Genomic DNA, 5,066 nt, shown 5'->3' with positions numbered 1-5,066 from the left:
GTCTTTGGTCATGATCATTTCTGGTCTGTTCTATAGATGTCTAGAATTTGACAGTTGACTGTTGAACTCCATGTACTGTTTCAGAGACTTGAGGTTATGCAAATGTGGCGTGGTATGATGGCACGGCATTGATGTCATCAGTCACTAAACGGGCTGAAGGTTACAGAACTTCATGTTCTCGCATTGAGAAAAGCAACAGGTTTGCTCGATTAGTTAGTTGCTTTTACTTTGCTTTTTGTTTTGTTTTGTAAGTTCTTTCCTGGCTAACAACTTGTAAAGTTATTTAGACAAGGGCCTAACTAGTTTGGCTTCAAGACCTACAATTTCAGTGGTGGCAATCCAATACAGTACCAACATTGTTTGGAAACTTTGAAATGTATTGACATTACCATGACCTGCATAGGCCCAATAATATGCAAAATTATTGTCATAAGTTGAATAGCTTCAAATATGTGAACTTGTTCCAAGAGATTGATTTGAAACGGCAACTTGTCTCAGCAACTTCAGCAATAGAAGATATAGATGCATTAACCTAATAAGTTAATATATATTTTGCTACTCTAACTATACATTATTATATGCTTTGTGGTATGATATGCTATAATGCATCTGAACTACTTACTAATACTAATCTACACAACTGGTCTTTTTTTTTTTTTTGAAAAATCAGGTAGAGTGCGTTAAATTGATCAAAGTTAGGTGTCTTTAACTACTATGTACTTAAAATATTTGTACATACAGTACATAGTTACATTGTACTTACATGTATACAATAAGTACTTTGTATCAAATGCATAATTTTATAATGTAAGTAGTTAAAGATGCCTATAATAAAGTGCTACAATAATTTTCAGTGGGTCCCCGTTTAAATGTAATTACATTTTAAGATAAGTACATGGTAGTTAAGTACTTAAAGACCCCTAATATGAAAACCTATTATAACCTAATATAAAGTGACACAACAAAATACTATGGAAGTGGTACTTTATAGGTACAAAAGTGTATCTTTTGAATCGCCGCAGTGACAGATTTTGTATCTCTCGCTCTCTCTCTCTCTCTCTCTCTCTCTCTCTCTCTGAGTGCAGCAAATGTTTGGTTATTTTGTTGTTTCTAAATATCTTCTATTGTGTTCAATAGACAGAAATCCTTATGTTTGGAACAACATAAGGATGAGTAAATGTTGAATGATGGGTGAACTATCCCTTTAATTTTTTTAACTTTGTTTTTACTATATTTAATTAGATAGATAGATAGATAGATAGATAGTATTTAGCATTATTTTATTTTTCCTGCTGCCCATGACACTATCAAAACAAATGTTTTTTTTACAAATGTAATACAAATTTCTATAAAAATACAATGACTCAAATATCTCATGTATGCATTCTCTTATTTATTTCTTTTGTCTTTGTGTCATCATGTTTGATGTTAGACAAAAGTCCCAACTGTATGCCACATGTGCATAAGGGCAGAAACAGTCTCACATAACTTAACTCGCATAACTGAAGTACTCGGAAGTCAGGAGTCAAATTGATGAACTGCCGAAAGAGGGACTGTTTTGAGAAAGAGACTTTATATAGCACACACTGCATTTGTGTCCCCTCTAACAATAGCGTGCACCTTCTGAAACCGGGTATCAGATGTGACGCATTAAAACAGCAATGATTTTTGCAACTGTAACCTTTTGAATTGCTTAAGAAAAGAATAACGTCGATATTGCAAGGCTTGAGAAGTGGCTTTAAAAGTTGTGACCTACTTTCTGTTGTACTATAGGATTTGGTTGACCATGCACTTCTTTAACACGCCACTCAGTAGCAAGAGAAGTAAGACGGAAACAGTAAACCACAGTCATAAGCAGCGTCAAACGCACTGTTCTCAGGAAAAGGGGAGAGTGTAAAACCGGGTTCTTGCATCTTTAAAACAGGCCACAGCTACAGAGTCGTCAGATATAGATGCATACCACGCGTTTGCCACCATGGCATGTAGATTGTGACACAGGTTCAGAATGGCATGCAGAAAAAAATCTAGAGTATTGTTTATTTTATTTTTTTATTTTTTATTTTTTTGCATTGACTTGTTCAATAGCCTGTACTTTTCATAAATAAAGTCTGGGTCTTTAAGTCTGAGACAACATTGGATTCAAATTTATTTCAATCCAACATTGGATTTAAATTGTTGTTTTTTTTATGAAGAAATGCTCTAATGTAAATAACTAAATAAATAAGACTGCATTATTTCTGTGACACTGACCATGCAAACTTCTTTGTGCAAATGTTTTTGCTTTCACTGAAGCATGAGATGTTCTTTGGATCTTTGAACATGATCATCCAGCTATACTTGTTGAGCTTATGCAGCTTGAGTGCTGCTGTCATTAAAGAATTGTACTAAATTAATAAAATACAAAATAGAAGAATTTAAACTAGATGTCTGGACATTTGGAGCTCATTCTACATCTCATTTGCAGGGTTGGTTTGCTGTAATGTATCTTATGTTAAGCTGCTGATCTGTTAGTAAGGCTGAGAGGCTCAGATCTGCATGAGTGCATTGAATGTCAGTGTGTCCAGCCGTAATCTCTCACTGTTAAATATTCATTAGAGACTTTGCACTTCCTGGTAGCTCTCAACCTACTTTCAGAAGGCAGGCTCTTCACTTATAGCTTGAAAAGGCCTGATCAATCCAAAGCATATATAAGCTTCTAACACCTACTCAAATGTTTACTTTAGAAATACACCATCTAGTGCCAGCAAGCTTAAAGTCAACATAATTTTATTTACAATACTTTTTTTCATTTATTAGAAAAGATTTCTTTTGAAATCTTTTATCAAAATGTAGCTCCACCTCTGAAACAAATTTATTTTCCAGCTGTCACCAAGGCCTCTTAAAGGGATGGTTTACCCAAAAATGAAAATTCGCTGTTAATTTACTCACCCTCAAGCCATCGAAGATTTAGGTCACTTTTTTTTTCTATAGTAGAACAGTAAAGACATTTTTTTTTTAGCTGAAACTGTGATACTTCGTGATTCATAAAGTGTAAGTCAGCTGCTACTGGTTTATTTCACTGTTAAATATTCATTAGAGACTTTGCACTTCCTGGTAGCTCTCAACCTACTTTCAGAAGGCAGGCTCTTCACTTATAGCTTGAAAAGGCCTGATCAATCCAAAGCATATATAAGCTTCTAACACCTACTCAAATGTTTACTTTAGAAATACACCATCTAGTGCCAGCAAGCTTAAAGTCAACATAATTTTATTTACAATACTTTTTTTCATTTATTAGAAAAGATTTCTTTTGAAATCTTTTATCAAAATGTAGCTCCACCTCTGAAACAAATTTATTTTCCAGCTGATGTCACCAAGGCCTCTTAAAGGGATGGTTTACCCAAAAATGAAAATTCGCTGTTAATTTACTCACCCTCAGGCCATCGAAGATTTAGGTCACTTTTTTTTTCTATAGTAGAACAGTAAAGAAAAAAAATTTTTTAGCTGAAACTGTGACACTTAGTGATTCATAAAGTGCATGTCAGCTGCTACTGGTTTATTGAGAATAAAAAAAAATCATATCAAACAAATTTATTTTCCAGCTGTCACCAAGGCCTCTTAAAGGGATGGTTTACCCAAAAATGAAAATTCGCTGTTAATTTACTCACCCTCAAGCCATCGAAGATTTAGGTCACTTTTTTTTTCTATAGTAGAACAGTAAAGACATTTTTTTTTTAGCTGAAACTGTGATACTTCGTGATTCATAAAGTGTAAGTCAGCTGCTACTGGTTTATTGAGAATAAAAAAAATATCATATCAAGGAACGATATTGAGGACTTAAGTTGCAAAACGATCGGTCTGTGCAAGAAACTTAATATTAAAGGGGTCATATGATGCTGCTAAAAAGAACATTATTTTGTGTATTTGCTGTAATGAAATGTGTTTATGCGGTTTAAAGTAAAAAAAAGGAAAAATTGAAATCGCATCATATGACCCCTTTAAAGCAAATTTTCATTTTTGGGTGAACTTTCCCTTTAAACTTCAACTGATGGGTGTCAGTGATCCACACTCTTTCTTTTGGATGATCTTGTTTCATTTAGAAATACTTCACATTATGGAAGTAAAATCAGTTGAGAATGATGTTTCTTGTCAACTTTCAAAGTAAAAAATTGCACTGCTACAGTAACTCTTGGTTGTTCTGATTGTATATGGACACTGGAGTGTAGTGATAAAAACTGAACAAGCATTTCCAATTCCTTCTCAATGGCAGCTCAATTTGCAGACAGGCTTGCACAAGGGACTGTGGGAATGACAGGAGAGAGAGTGTCAAAAACAAGAATTCATTAGTAGAGCACAGCTGTGACTTAATTCACAACACAGCACAGCCTGAAGTGCAATACAACATGCACGGATACTAATGTGTGATGTGCTTTAAATATGCACAGTTGCGATTGATCAGATGTCATAGTTGTTTTAGATGTTACTATACAATGCATTTTAGCTCAGCTGAAATGCTTTATTGACCAATCAGCATCCAGGATTGGAACTAAGCATTGAATAATTTAGATTTTTGTTACTCTTTACGGTCCTGGTCATCATGAGAGAAAACACACAGTATTCTATTGCTGTTCACAGTGGCGGGCCCAAGGGTTTGTGGGGCACTAACAATATTTTGGGTTTGAAGAATTGAAAGATGAGTATATAATAAACTAAACAGGTCAGTAATGACTATGTACACATCTCATTCCATACCAGAACTTTAGTACATAGATTAGTTTGATAGATTAATCGGCCGCATTTTTGCAGATTTTTGAATTTGTTGCCCAGAACATTCTTGAGAAAACATGACAAGCCTTTGACAACAGAAGGGCTGTTTCTGCCATCCAAACATGCTTGAAACACAGAAAGCATCTCAAATCTGCAAAGCAATAATTTCTGTGACCTGTTTTGTATATTTTCAACAACTTGAGCACTTTTGATGAAGGAATTTGTAAATAATATATCAGCGATGCTTGCGTCTGTTTATGCTGTTGCTGTAATTGTTATGATTTAAGCTACTTGTTATTTGATGACTGAAAGCTTATCTT

Source organism: Sinocyclocheilus rhinocerous, unplaced genomic scaffold (genome assembly GCF_001515625.1).
Source record: "Sinocyclocheilus rhinocerous isolate Xijiao unplaced genomic scaffold, SAMN03320098_v1.1 scaffold127, whole genome shotgun sequence".
Lineage (NCBI taxonomy): Eukaryota > Metazoa > Chordata > Actinopteri > Cypriniformes > Cyprinidae > Sinocyclocheilus > Sinocyclocheilus rhinocerous.
The sequence above is the reverse complement of the archived record's forward strand: the minus strand, read 5'-3'. Positions refer to the sequence as shown.